Raw genomic sequence first — 15,841 nt, 5'->3', positions numbered from 1 at the left:
CTAGGGCAGGTTCATCCTGGGTAGGACTGCCAGACTGTTCCTCTGGCTAGAAGTGAGGACAGTGGGAGTTGGTTTCTCTGCTGTGCGGGACCAGAGTCACAGCTATTCCTGGGCTTTTGTGTTCCTCGGGTCATGGTGTTCAGCCACTGGTGTGGAATTGGTGGTATAAAGATGGAGCCCCTGTGCTGCAGAGATGTAGTGGCTACTCGTCCCCAGATTAGGGTACACTTCAGAGGTGGCTCTGGTTTCAGGATAGCACCATGTTGCAGCAGCTGGGTTCACAGAGCGTGGGTAGGGATTGGGGAGTGTGTACCTCATGCTCCTAATCCAGGAACTACGTGAATTCCCTGCAGCTCTTCTAACTGGGGTCAGGGCTTGCGAGGACTATACGAGTCTCCTGTTGTAAGGACTGTAGATATCTGCGGTGTCAATGGGGACTGGTGGAGTTACTCTGCTTACCTTTTCACTGCAATGAGAAATCTCTCCTGACTACAGGCAGATTTGATACAGGTGGGAAGATGGGGCTACAGAGACTGGGTGCCTCCATGCTGCCCTCCTGGACTTCCAGTCACCACAGGTGCATCTCCACACCTACTGTACCCTAACACTCTCCCTTTGACATTCCAGTCAAATCTTAGCTATTTGTTGCCTTGGTTCTTTCTTGTGGTGGGTGGGGAGTACAGAGGAGCAAGAGGTACAGGAGCAGGGGTGAGGGGGACAAGCATTAGGTGTCTCTAGTCAGCTATCTTGCTGAAGTCACTGATAAATTTGTTTTGTTTTGTTTGCTGTAGACTTTTTAGAAATTTGAGAAGTAACATGATTTAAAAAGACATGTTGGAAGATTAATATATTCCATAGTTAATATAGTAAGTCTCTGCTAAACATGATCTTTTTTATTTACCTATGATATTTTTGCTTGGTGAAAGTAATAATTTTTCTTGGAAGATAAGGGACAGATATCTGGGAAGTCAGGTTACTCTGTTTTCAAGATGTCTTAGACTACACTGAATTTATTTTATTTTATTTTATTTTATTCTATTTTGAGACAATCTCACTCTGTCACGGAGGCTGGAGTGCAGTGGTGCAATCTCAGCTCACTGCAACCTCCACCTCCCAGGTTCAAGCGATTCTTCTGCCTCAGTCTCCAGAGTAGCTGGGATTACGGGTATGCACCACTACATCTGGCTAACTTTTTTTTTGTATTTTTAGTAGAGGTGGGATTTCACCATGTTGACCAGGCTGGTCGTGAACTCCTGGCCTTAAGTGATCTGCTCACCTCGGCCTCCCAGAGTACTGGGATTACAGGTGTGAGCCACTGTGCCTGGCCAAGATGGACTTTCTTGCTCTAATTACTTTTTTTGTAGGTTTTCTTCACTTAAGCTTTGCTCATACTATAATGAGATTTTCTCTGATTGTATGTTGGGATTGGTATTCATGTAAGAATGGTGTATGAAGTTTATGAAGTTTAAAAGCAGTCAGTGTACAGTGAGATCATGTCTTAAGGCACGGTAACAGTTGCTTTGGGTTACAACCAAAAGTAGGTGAATCAGGAATTCGGAAGAGAATAAAAAACGGAAGCAATTTTTTTAGTGGTATATACTTAGGGCTACAGAATTAGGGCAAAAATTATAAGATGATTCTCACTGAGTATGATTTAGATGCCCCAGGTTTTCAAAAACAGCACTCAGGTATGGCTTTGAAACTTTCAGAAGACAAACCAGTTCTAGCTGCAGTTTTTCAGCATGCCCAGGAACTGAGCATGAGAGACCAAAGGAAGCAAGATTAATGTTCTACTTTCATTCAGGTTGGAGAAAAGGAGCCAGAGATTTTGTGTAAAGTTCCCCTTGGACTTTTTTTCTGGGATGCTGTGAAAATTATTTTACTTATGTAAAAGCATATAGTAAGTACTTAATGAATACATTTGCTTAAACCTCTAAGTAATCCCCTCTCTCTTATAAATTTCCTTTACACTTTATGTTTCTCTTATGGTACCTGGCACCTTCTAGTTTGAATTTTACTTGGGCTCACTTCTCTTTGGTTCTCATTAACAGACTGATGCTTCTTTTAGGCAGGAACTGCCTGTTAACCTTTTAAAAAATTCTCTGCAGTACCTGCTGAGGGCCTTATACTTAGTTTGTTCTCAGTAAACACTGAATAGATAGACTATCAGAAGACATTTTGTTTTTAAAATTTATTTATAGATTAACATTAGAAAAAGATTTGAGGTGGCGTTGCCATCTGTATTTCATGCAGTAGAGAAGCGTCGCTAAGTGCAAAAAATATAATTTGTGAAGAATTTTCACTAACATATGTTTCTAAAATAAGATTTTTGCCGTGTTGGTATGTTTTGGTTGTTTCTTGATGTTATTTATAAGAATGCTTAGTGCCTGGACTTAATCCTCTAAAATAACAGTTTAATTTTAACTTCACAGGCATACTAAACCTGTTCATTATGTGGCTTAGAGAAACCAAGGAAAGGCAAATGATGCATGAAGTAGTAGTGGTAGTTCCATATACTCTTCTTCATTTGTCCTTTTACTGAACTGGTGACAAAAGAGTTCTGTAATACAAGTTTAAAATGTTTTATTAGATAATGGCTATGGTCATTGATGGAGCTAATCTTGCTATCTAGAGAAAAGCTATTCCTACAAAGCACATAGAATCAAAAAGACATGCTTTGGGGTTAGAAAAATTAGGTGAGTAAAAACTAATAAAGGATGGTTGAGCAACTTAGTGATGATACTAACTTACTGATCTAGAGAATACTAGAGGAGAGTTGTTTGGAAAAGAGGCCTGGAGTGAAATTTGGTTATCCAGATGATAGGTGACAACAAAGGCAGTGGATGAACTAGGAGGAGAGGACGTTGAAAAAGGAATTAATTATTGAGACAGAGGCTCATTCTGTCACCCAGTCTGGAGTACTGTGACACAAACACAGCTCACTGCAGCCTTGACCTTAGGCATAAGCAGTCCTCCCACCTCAGCCTCCCAAGTAACTGGGACTACAGGCATGCACCACCATGGCTGGCTATTTTTTTTTTTTTTAAATTTTCTATAGTGATTGGGTCTCCCTATGTTTTCCAGGCTAGTCTTGAACTCCTAGTTCAAGTAATCCTCCCACCTTGGCCCCCCAAAGTTCTACAGTGTGAGTCACTATGCCCTGCCATGATTTTTATTTTTTAAAGATGGGAGCGTCTTGAAATGCTGATGGAAATAGCTATTAAAGGATGAGTTTCAAAATACAGAAGTCAAAATATAAGAGGTTCCTGGGTGAATGAGTGGGAGTGGGATACAGAGCAAAGGTAATTTCACCTCAGAGAGAAAAAGGAATATGTCTATTTTAATAGGAGGAGAGGGTGTGTGCTAATGGGCTTAGGTCTGTAGGTCTGTTGGTGGGTAGTTGATGGAGTTCTTTCTGATAATTTTTATGGCATGTATTTTTCTTTGTGTTATGGAAGCCAAAAACATGGGTTGAGAGTGATGCAAAGAAATGTGAGGTCAGAGAATGTTTACAGGGAACTGACTGAAAAAGCAATAGATTGCTAAGTAGTGAAAAGGGTCAGTTGAAATTTGCAAGCATAGATTTCTGACGTATTTGGAATATCACTAACTAATATGACTTTCTTTAGCACTGCTTGGCAGCCTTGGTATGGTTGGAATCAGCTTTGTATTTTATGTGGAATCAGAGCGCAAAGGGGCAAGGGAGTTTGGGGGTTTGGTGGGAGAGTGATTGAAATGATAGATCATTTTCTTGGGGGAAAAATTAGTAAATACAAAATAATATTTTTAAAAATGAAATGATGAATTTTACGCATGTTTTCTTGTGCTCTTGCATGCCAAGTCTGATCCTCTGTGTATGTGGGTTCTGTGTCTGCCAGCCTTGGATCAAAAGCATTAAAAGTAAAAGATAAATAATACAAATAAATATAGTAAAGTATTTACAGAACATATACATTGTATTTGGGGTTATAAGAATCTAGAGAAAAAACAAATGAAATAATGAATCAAGGATTCCAGTTTAGAGAGAGAGGGAATTAAAGAGTAGAGGAGACTGATATCTAGGACCCTAAAGCCTTCATTTTCATCACATTTATTGAAACCACTTCTTAATATCTGGGTGGATGGGAGTTTTACACATGTTTTTTGTGCTGTTCCATGCCAGGTTTGACCCTCTGTGTGTGTAGGTTCTGTGTCTGCCAGTCATGGATCAGAAGTATTAAAAATAAGTAGATAAATAATACAAATAAATATAGATAAGTATTTATATAGCATTTACATTATATTAGGTGTTATAAGAATCTAGAGATGATTTCAGATATACAGGAAGATGAACATAGATTATATGCAAATACTATATCATTTTATATAATGGACTTAATCATCTGCAGATTTTGGTATCCATAGGGTGGGTGCATGGAGCAGGTGTGGGAATACCTTAAAATTGAATCCCCAGCAAATACCGAGGGATGACTGTATGTGATAATCTCTCTCTCTAGTGATCTAACTAGAAACGTTTAGGGTTGCATAGGCAAGATTGAGTATAAGATTTATGTTTATGTATCCCTTGCATAGCCATGGCCCATCCCAGTGTAATAGTTCTTATGTAATATGTTGTGAGATTCTGCCGTCCTCTGTACTCTTCAGATATTGTATAAATTTTTGGTCAATTTATAAAGTGTATTTTTGTCATAATGAGTATACTATTAGTCCAATATTTTCCATTTCACTGATTTGTTAAGTGATATGAGATAACTTACTGTAAGAAAAAATATAGAGTCATTTTAGTGCCAAATTAAAGAATCAGATGTTTTTACTGAGAATTGAGAACTTTTCTCTTACATATAAAAAGATACATATATACAGTAAATGATTCTTAAATAGCAACACAGCATTTGGACCACAACGTTAATAGTGTGACAACTCTTCATGCCTTTATAGACACTTGAGACATTGTTATATGCCTCTATAACATATAACATGTAACTGTGTTATACATATTGGCTACTATTACAGTTTGTTTCCTATTGCTGCTGTAACAAATTTCCACAAATTTAGTGACTTAAAACAATAAAATGTATTATTTTTATGCTTCCTACAGTTCTGGAAGTCAAAAGTTTGAAATGAGTCTTTTATGGGGTGAAAACCAGTGTTTTAGCATACCTCTGTTCCTTCTAGGAGAGAAGCTGTTCTTTACCTTTTCCAGCTTCTGGAGGCCATCTGCATTCTTTGGCTTGTGGCCACATCGCTCTGATGTCTACTTGGGTTATCACATCTCCTCTTCTGATGTTTCTACTGTCCTTTTAATTTTTTAGTGACATTTCTGATTACATTGGGTCTAGCTGGATAAAATTCAGGAAAATGTCCCTATTTTAAGGTCCTCAACTTAATCACATCTTCAGAGTCTTTTTGCCATGTAAGGTAACATTCACAAATTCCAGAAATCAGGATGTGGTCACCTTTGGAGAACCTCTGTCAACTCTGTTTGATTTTGTTCTTGCTTTTTATGTTTTGGCTATTCTGGGTCCCTTGCATTTCATATTAGTTTTAAGATCAGTTTCTCAATTTCTGAAAAGAAAGTAGCTTGGAGTTTGTTAAGTATTTTGTTAAATCTGTAGATCAATTTGGAGAATATTGCCATCTTAACAACATTAAGTCTTCTAATCCATGAACATGGATATCTTTCCATTTAATTAGGTCTTCCTTAATTTCTTTCAGTGATGTTCTATAATTTTTAGTGTATAAAGTTTTGTTTATAACAATTTTTAATTCTTTTTGATGTTATTGTAAATGTATTTTTAAAATTTCTATTTTGGATTGTTCATTGATAGTATAAAGAAATACAACTAATATTTCAGGCCAGACATGGTGGCTTATGCTTGTAATCCCAGGAATTCAGGAGGCTGAGGCAGGAGGATTGTTTGAGGCCAGGAGTTTGAAACCAGCCTGGTCAACTTAGCAAGACCCTGTCTTTACAAAAGAAAAAAAAAAAAAAATTAGGCATGGTAGCATGTGCCTGTAGTCCCAGCTACTGTGGGAGCTGAGGCAAGAGGATTGTTTGAGCCCAGGAGTTTAAGGGATCAGTGAGCAATGATCATGCCATACTCTGCAGCCTGGGTGAGTGAGAGCTTGTCTGAAAAAAAAAAAAAAAAAAAAAAAAAGCAACTGATTTTTAATGTGTATCTTGTGTCCTGCAAATTTACTGAATTTATTTATTAGCTCTAATCGTTTTTTGGTGGATTCTTTAGGATTTTCTACATATGACATCATGTCATTTGTGAATAGAGATGATTTATTTCTTCCTTTCCAATTTGGATGCCTTTTATTTCTTTTTCTGCCTAATTGCCCTGGATGGAACTTCAAGTAGAATTTTCAATAGAAGTGGTAAATGGATTTTTTTTTTTTTTTTTTAAGACAGAGTCTCCTTCTGTCACCTAGACTGGGATGCAGTGGTATGTTCTCAGCTTACTGGAACCTCCACCTCCCGGATTCATGGGTTCAAGCAATTCTCCTGCCTCAGCCTCCCAAGTAGCTGGGATTATAGGTGTGCACCACCACACCTGGCTTGTTTTTTTTCCCCCTCTTTTTCTGTATTTTTAGTAGAGATGAGGTTTCGCTATGTTGGCCAGGCTAGTTAAATGTATGTTTTTTTTTTTTTTTTTTTTTTTTTTTTGAGACGGAGTTTCGCTCTCGATACCCAGGCTGGAGTGCAATGGCGCGATCTCGGCTCACCGCAACCTCCGCCTCCTGGGTTCAGGCAATTCTCCTGCCTCAGCCTCCTGAGTAGCTGGGATTACAGGCACGCGCCACCGTGCCCAGCTAATTTTTTGTATTAGTAGAGACGGGGTTTCACCATGTTGACCAGGATGGTCTCGATCTCTTGACCTCGTGATCCACCCGCCTCGGCCTCCCAAAGAAATGTATGTTTTTGTGTTGTCCAATTTAGGAGGAAAGTGTTCAGTCTTTCAGAATTAAGCATGATGTTAGCTGCAGGCTTTTTATAGATGCCGTTTATCGGACTAAGGATGTTTCTTTCTATTTCTAGTATATTGAGTATTTCTTTTTAAATCATGAACAGGTGTTGCCTTTTGCCAAGTGCTTTTTCAGTGTCTATGGAGGTAATTATTGAAGTTTTTGTCTGTTACTAATATGGTATATTACATTAATTTTCATATGCTGAACCAACCTTGCATTTCTGGGATTCACTCACCAGTTCTTGAGTTTGAGAAGATTAATCTAGGGTATGGTCATCTGAAGACTCATAGTCTTGAGATTTCCCTTATTTGATCAATTTCACCTTTATCATTAGAGTCTGGAGTACTGCCATCTGTCTTTTTGCATTCGTCTTCTGATACAATAATTGTGATACATCTTCCTCTGGAAATATTCTTCTCTTTGACATTTTGAGTAGAAAATTAAAATTCTTGTATCCTTAACTGTGTTAAAGAGCTTTAATAAAGGCTAGAAAGCTGATGCGTCCAAATTTGTTTTTATATCTTCTTGAAAGATGATGCAATACTTTGGGCAAAGCAGTAAGAAACTGAAGAAGAATGAAATAGTGATCACTTATGTCATTATTAAATCATTCTTTTAGATAAATCCAACATGTTTCCATTTTCTTCGGATTTTTTCTGTCTTTCACAGTGAACATCCATTGTAGAATAATAAAGATATTTTTCAAGATCTTTTATAAATCCTGTTATCTTGTCTGGCTGACTCACATTGTTTCGGGAAGGCCAGGCTGTAGTGGCTTAGATAATGTTGGCAGTTGTAGTTGGTTTGGAGTGGACAAACAAGGGACTAATTCTTAGCTCATAATATAAGGATCCAGAAGTGGAGGTAGATTGAGGACTCACTTGTAAATCTATCTGGAAATATTTGATGAAATATTTGATTTAGTTGAAATTCAGAAGTTAGGCAATTTAATCTAATGGGGAACAAGGTTGGTGGAGGGTGTTGCGGTAAAGAAACATTGGGTCAGCTAGCTCCCAGTATTGGCCACCAGATGTCCAGGGCAGTTAGATGCTGTCTGAAAGAGCTTTGAAGGGGTGGAAGGAGGAAAGCAGTACATAACCTGTTTGTAAGTATCATAAAAATGATTCATAATTTAAGCAGTGCTTGTACTACGTACAAGACTGGCTGTGGAACCCATCATCAGTTACTTCTCTTTTTCGAGACTTCTTTATTAATTGTCCCATTTCCTTCCTGTGCCCCCCAGTCTTGAAGGAGATTGTAAAATTCGAAGCTCTTCAATGCAGTTCAGAATTTTGCTTTTAGGGAAATTATTAAAGATTATCAGCTGGGCATAGTGGTGTGTGCCAGTAGTCCCAGCTACTCCCAGGCTGAGATGGGAGGATCTTTTGGGCCAGGAGTTCAAGGCCACAGTGAGCAATGATAGCACTGCTGTAATTGTAAGAGCTGCCAAAGTTATGTTCTGGAATATATCTGAGGCATCTAGCAATTTATCTCAGTCAACACTTAAATAAGGCCATTCTTGATAATTACTGGTCTTTCAACATGCCTTTCACAGATGAAAAAACATGCAGTTTCCAGATAGTGGACAAATGATTTGTCTTTTTTATATTGGCTTGATCCTATTACTGTTTATAACTTTTTTTAAACAAGAGTTTTTACCTTTTCCAAAAGCCTTAAATTAATGCTAGATTTATGTTTCTCACCATTCACACTGTTAAAGCAAACTAAATATGGCCTGGGAAGGACTCCATACTTTGATATTTAAGTCCTTGTGAACAGACTGTAACCTAGCTTAATAGGCAGATAAGATTGAAAATCTGACTTAGGAGTATGCGCCTGTAACAATAGCTGAGTCTTGGCCAATCCCAGCAGCCATACTTCAACCACTCATAACTGCTACATGTTCAAATCAGGCTAATGCCAACCTGTAACCAATCCAGCTGTTTCTTTACTTCCCTGTTGGTTTCTGTCACTTCCTTTTTTATGTCTGTAAATTTGTTCTGAACACAAAGCATCCCTGGAGTCTCTCTGAGTCTGGTGTGATTCTGAGGGCTGCCCTATTTGTGAATTGTTCTTTGCTCAATTAAACTCCTTTAAATTTATTTCAGCCTAAGTTTTTCTTTTTCCTTTCCTTTTTTTTTTTTGAGACGGAGTCTCACTTTGTTGCCCAGGTTGGAGTGCAGAGGCGCAATCTCAGCTCACTGCGATCTCCAACTCCCTGGTTCAAGTGATTCTCCTGCCTCAGCCTCTCAAGCAGCTGGGATTACAGGCACGTGCCACCACACCCAGCTAATTTTTGTATTTTTAGTAGAGACGGGGTTTCACCATGATGGCCAAGATGGTCTCGATCTCCTGACCTTGTGATCCACCTGCCTCAGGCTCCCAAAGTGATGGGATTACAGGCGTGAGCCACCATGCTCGGCCTGAAGTTGTAGGTGTTCTTTATATACGGTAGTCCCTCCGTATCCACATCCCAAGATGCACCCCCAGTGGATGTCTGAAATGACAGATAGTAACGAATCCTGTACATGCTATATGCAATAACTGATCTGATAACCAGGATGGCTACTGATTGACCAATAGGCAGGTAGCATATACAGCATGGATGATCTGGACAAAGGGATGTTTGGCTTCCCAGGGAGGGTGGAGCAGGATGGTGTGAGATTTCATCAGGCTCAAAATGGTGTGTAATTTAAAACATGAATTATTTCTGGAATTTTCCATGTAATATTTTTAGACTGCAGGTGACTGCAGGTAACTGAAACCATTGAAAGCAGAAATGCAGATAAAGGGGAACTACTGTATCTTGGATATCAGTCCTGTGTTATATGTTTTGTGAATAATTTTTCCCAGTTTGTGGCTTGCCTGTTTTCTTTAACGGTGTCTTAGTGAGTAGATGTTTTTAAATGTTTAATAACTTCCAAATAAAAGGTTTTTAAAAATGGCTATTGCTTTCTATGTTCCTAAGAATCCTTCATCTACCCTTAAACAGTGAACAAAGTCTGTTTTTTACAAACTGTACTCTGCTTTCTTGAAGATACTTTCCAGAAACAGTCATGGTATTTCAGGCAGGACATGGGCAGACAATCATTAATAGTATACAGCAACTTTCAAACTCCTTCTTTGATGGACCACCAAAAATCAAAAAGCCACTATAAAACCCATGAAGTTTTCGTTTGATTCTCAGAACAGCAAAAGTTTAGAGTGAGAGTTGACATTTCGCATTTAGCATTTTAGCATGTTGTTTAACAACTTTTCTTTTTTCTTTTTTTTTTTTTGAGACGGAGTCTTGCTCTGTCACCAGGTTGGAGTGCAGTGGCGCGATCATGGATCACTGCAACCTCTGCCTCCTGGGTTCAAGCGATTCTCCTGCCTCAACCTCCCAAGTAGCTGGGACTACCGGCGTGTGCCACCATGCCTAGCTAATTTTTGTGTTTTTAGTAGAGACAGGGTTTCACCATGTTGGCCAGGATGGTGTCAATCTCTTGACCTTGTGATCCACTTGCCTTGGCCTCCAAAAGTGCTGGGATTACAGGCGTGAGCCACCGTGCCCGGCCTGCTTAACAACTTTTCATGAGCCAACCCTGACTTTCAGGTAGTGAATTGAAAATGGCAAAATTTATCTGAAGATCCTCACCTTCTGCTCATTTGCGGGGCACCATCTCAGTGACATCACTGGAAGATCCAGATTGCTTGACACACTGGTAACCAATTACTGGGGCTGAGGTCCCAACAGGTGTTTGGACTTAAGGAGTTAAGTCTGTGCTGAAGGTGGAAAGGGAGAAGAGGACATAAGAATGTGTTTGTTTTTTCATACCACACAGCATTTGTGCCAAGATGGCTATGTGTGTCAAAGTCAGGAAATCCTTCCTCCTGGGAGCCAAGAGGAAGTCTCTCAAAACTAGAAGGGAAAAGGTGTTTTCCCCACATCAGTCCATCTTTGGGTACATTCTAGTAGTGATTTATGACCCTTCCCCAAAAAACAATAATGAAGTGTTTAGTGTGCTAACAGCATAGTTTAAGAAAAAAAAAAGAAAACGAAATTCTGCATTTTAATAAAACTTGATTAAAAAATAGTATTTCAAACTGTACAGTCACCAGAGGTACACAGTTGTCAAAAATGCACACACTTCACTTGGCATCTCTGGCACCTTCAGCTTCCAGTGCCTGCTCTGTTTTGGCATCTCCATTTTCTGCAGGGTTATTCCCCTTTCCCCACTTTTGGTACCTTCTTTCCTTTCTTTACCACGGGCCTTTTTAGGCTTTGGCTCTGGTTTTAGAGGAGCAGGTTTAGCAGACAGCCTTGTGGATTTTCTCTTTGGTTCATCCTTTATGTTGGCCTTGTGGATTTTCTCTTTGGTTCATCCTTTATGTTGGCTTTATCTCCTTTAGTATCCCCTTCAATCTTCCTCTTGGGCATGGTGGCATCGGTGGCGTGATGTGGGCACTGGACACAGGGATGCAGTGACTCACGGGCTTGGTTGATCTGTAGATTGTTCTCGCCTCCTTCACACTGCTCCTATTTTCTTTTTAAGCTTTGTAATTTTAGCTTTTATATGATGTTTATTTTGAATTAATTTTTATGTATAGAATGATATATAGGTCAAGGTATTTTTTTTCTAAAAAAATGCATAATCTCTTTGTTTTACCACGATTTGTTGAAAAGAATTTCCTTTACCCATTAATGACTGGGTCAAAAACAAATGACCATGTAAAGGTAGGTCTTTTTCTGGACTGTGTGTTCTGTCCGGTCGATCTGCTTGTCAGTACTTATGTTGATACCATATTCTCATCCGTGAGAAATTGTTTTAGAGTAAATTTTGAATTCTGGTAGTTTAAATGCCCAAGCTTTTTTGTTGGTTTTCAGCATTGCTTTGCTGTTTTCGTCTTCTTGCATTATCATGTGTGCTTTAGAATGCAGTTTCTACCAAAAAAAAAAAAAAAAAAAAAAATGCCTGCTGGAATTTGATTGAGATTGTTATCTCTTTAGAACAGTTTGGAGAGAATTGACATTTTAACAGTATTCAACTTTTCAATCCACGAACATGGCATATCTCCACTTAGGTTGTTTTTAATGATTTTTTTTGTTGTTGTTATTGTTAAGCGACATTTTAGAGTTTTCAGTGTCTTTTGGTAAGGATATTTTTTCGTCTATCTTCATGAGGTATGATGATGGTCTGCTCTTCTCTTTTCTTATAATATCTCTAAGATTTTGGGATTAATATGCAGTATTCATAAAATGTGTTGGGAAGTATTTCCTTTTCTTGTATTTTCTTAAATAATTTTTGTAAGATTGGTGTTATTTGTGCCTTAAAAGTTTGATAGAATTCACTGGTGAAACCACCTGGCTGTATAGTTTTTTTGTGTGTGTCTTGGAAGAGTTTTGATAAATTCAGTTTCCTTAATAAAGATAGGACTATTTTATATTTTTTTGCTCAATCTTCTGTTAATTTTGACAAGTTGTGTTTTTCAAAGAATTTATACATTTTATATAAAATGTTAAATTTAGCATAAAGTTGTTCATAATATCTTATTTTTTAAATTAAGGATCTGAAATGATGTCCTCTATTTCATTTCTGATATTGGTGATTTCTCTTTTTTTTTTCCTCATTCAGCCTTGGTTTAGCAGATTTTATACTTTTCAGAAATCTATTTTATGGCTTTGTTGATTTTATCTGTTTTGCATTTGTTTTCTATTTCATTCAGTTTTGCTTTTTACTTTTTTCCTTCCACTTTCTTTGGGTTTTATTTGCTACTTGCTTTTGAACTTTTTGAAACAGAAGTTTAGATACTGATTTTCATCCTTGGCCGCCAAAAGCGCTGGGATTACAGGCGTGAGCCACTGTGCCCGGCCTGCTTAACAACTTTTCATGAGCCAACCCTGACTTTCAGGTAGTGAATTGAAAATGGCAAAATTTATCTGAAGATCCTTCAGATAAATATATACATTTAAGGTATAAATTGCTGTAAAATCATTGTGTTAGTTTTATCTTATGAGTTTCCATAAGTCATTTTTATTATTCATTATAAATATTTAAAATACCTATTGTGATTTATTTACTTTGTTCAACTTATGAGTATTTAGAAGTATATAACTTAATTTTTAAGCAATAGGAGATTTTCTAGATTAAAAAAAATTTACTTCTAGCTGAATTGCATTGTAATTAGGAAATATACTCTTGAAAGATTTCAAAATTTGCTGATACTTTATGACCTAACATATGATCCATTTTGCTTTGTGTTTTGTGTTATAGTTTGTTTTTATTTGGAAGAGCATTTTGCTTATATATATTCTAGTTATTTAATTGTGTAGTTCAAATATAGTTTTTTTGTGTGTGTGTGTATGTCCTTGATCTCGTAGCTATTGACAAAGGTATGTTGGTCTCCCATGTAATTGTGGATTTATCTGTCATCTTTTAGTTGTATATTTTCTGTTTTAAATGTTTTTAAACTTTGTTATTGGGTCCATTGAGATTTAGAATTATGATATATTTGCTAGATGAGATAGCTCATGCCTGTATTCTCAGCACTTTGGAGGCTGAGATGGGAGGATTGCTTGAGCCCAGGAGTTGGAGACTGGCCTGGGAAACATAGTAAGATTCCATCTTTAGAAAAAAATAAGAAAAATTAGTGGTGTGTAGGGGCTCACACCAGTAGTTCTAGCTGCTTGGGTGGCTGGTGTGGGAGGATCACTTGAGCCCGGGAATTTGAGGTTGTAGTGAGCTATAATCACACCACTGTTCTCCAGCCTGGGTGACAGCATGAGACCCTGTCTCAATACAGACAAACAAAAGAATTATGCTATCTTCTTGTTGATAGGACTTTTTAATTATTAAGAAATGCCTTTCTTTATCTTTAGTAATGCTTACTGCCTTACATCTACTTTGCCTGACACTGGCATAGTTATACCACCTTTCTTTTTGTTGGTATTTGAATAGTATATCTTTTCCCATCATTTTGCATTCACTTCTTCTATGTTTATAGTCTTCTACTAGAGTGTTAAACATAATAATGGATATAATTTGAGTTTAAATTTACTACCTTTCTATTTGTTTTATATTTATCCCCAGATCTGTGCTACTTTTTCTCTTATGTCTTACTTTCTTTGGTTTAGTCAGATGTTTTAAATTATTCTTTTCATCTCCTCAGTTTGCTTTTAATGAATATCCTAGAGATTACTACATGAGTTTTTAAGTTATTGAAGTCTAACATGAATTATTACTTCTTCTCTTCTTTGGTAAAACAGATATCTTAGAAACTTCCATTCCATTTACCCTACTCCTTCCTTTTTTATTGTTGTCACGCATTTTACATCTCTATATATTTTAAAGAACAGCCTATCAATGTTATTTTTATAGTCATTACTTGTTAATACTAACATATTTGCCCTTACAATGGCTCTTCCTTTGTGCATTTATATGCTTTTTTCTAGTATTATTTTCTTTCTGTTGGAAGAACTCTTTTAGGAATAAATTCTTTGTTTTTTCTTTTGACTTTTATTTTGCAAAGATATTTTAAGCTGAGAGTAAATTGCTTGATTGGCACCAGTTGTGTTTTTTTTTTGTTTTTGTTTTTGTTTTTTTTTCAGAATTTTTATGTCATTATTTTTTGCTATTCATCATTTCTGTTGATTGTTGCTACTTTAAATGTGTTTTTTGGGGTCTGGCTGTTTTAAAGATTATCTTTAGTTTTTAGCGATTTGGCTATGATTTGCTTAGTGTTTTTCTTTGTAGTTATTCTGCTTGAGTTTGACAAGCTTCTTTCAGTTGTGGCTTCATGTCTTTAATTAATGTTAGACAATTCTTGGTTGCTAGCACTTCATATATTGCTTCTTCCCAATTTTCACACTATTATGAAATTTCAGTTATACATACGTTAGAACTTTTCAGTGGTTCCATATGCGTCTAGTACTCTTTTCTATAATGTTTTGTCTTTATCTCTCTGTGCTTTGGTTTGGATATTTTCTGTTGACCTGTGTCCCACTTCATGTTTGCTCTATTTAATCTGCTGGACACACCAAACACTTACAGCACTTTCGGGAAATTTTGCTGTGAAGAAGAGTGAGGATGTAAGAGCAGTAATTGAACTGTGATGGAGTAAAGAGTGGGGCTTTTTGGACAAGATAGACTAAAATATGTTTATGTTATGATTGGAATGATTCAGGAGAGAGAAAAAAATTAAAGCTGTGTGAGAGAAAAGGAAGATGATTTTTTAAGATAAAATTCTTGAGAAGATGAGTGAAGATGTAATCCAAAGCAGTCAGAGTGTTTTCCTTTGGTAGGAGTGGGACATAGAATAGGCACGGATTCCTGTGTGGCTATAGTCTTATGAGATAGAATTCTGGCTTCACCAATGGAAATTCTGCAGGTGCTATAAGTTTCTAGAATGTGTGTGTGGGTGTGTGTGTGTTTGCGCATCATGTGGGAAAATTGTCCAAGAATGGAGAGTCAAGTGAAAGGTAGACAGTATTTATAGCTACCTAATTATGTGTTCTATTTCTGTGTATCTTCAGTGATACTTACCTTTATTTCTTAGTGTAGTCAAAAGTATTGTAGTATTCTTTTAAGGAAGTATTTAAATGTTTAATAGTCTTTTTTGTCATATAGTTACAGTTTTGTACTATATATTTAAACATAGTTAATTGTCTTGTTTTGATTTAGCACTTTTAGTTTTTTTTAAATTTTCATTATAAATTATGGATAAATAGTTGTATATATTTATGGAGTAAACATAGTTAATTCTTTATAATGAATTTTTAAATTCTTAGTATTTTGGATAGACAATCAAGTTTTCTTTTTTGAAATTTTTATTTAGTTATGCATTTTATGGGTACATAGTAGGTGTATATATTTATGGGGTACATGAGATG

At 36.9% G+C, this 15,841-nt stretch overlaps 1 protein-coding gene across 9 annotated transcripts in view; it reads left to right on the top strand.

Moving 5' to 3' along the window:
• Positions 1-15,841, top strand: part of TANC2 (tetratricopeptide repeat, ankyrin repeat and coiled-coil containing 2) — a 446,013-nt gene that overhangs the window by 31,323 nt on the left and 398,849 nt on the right. The window lies entirely within an intron of this gene.

Source organism: Aotus nancymaae, unplaced genomic scaffold (assembly GCF_030222135.1).
Source record: "Aotus nancymaae isolate 86718 unplaced genomic scaffold, 86718_ANA_hifiasm-v0.15.2.pri h1tg000089l, whole genome shotgun sequence".
Taxonomy (NCBI): Eukaryota; Metazoa; Chordata; class Mammalia; order Primates; family Aotidae; genus Aotus; species Aotus nancymaae.
This window is presented reverse-complemented; position numbering and strand designations above follow the sequence as displayed.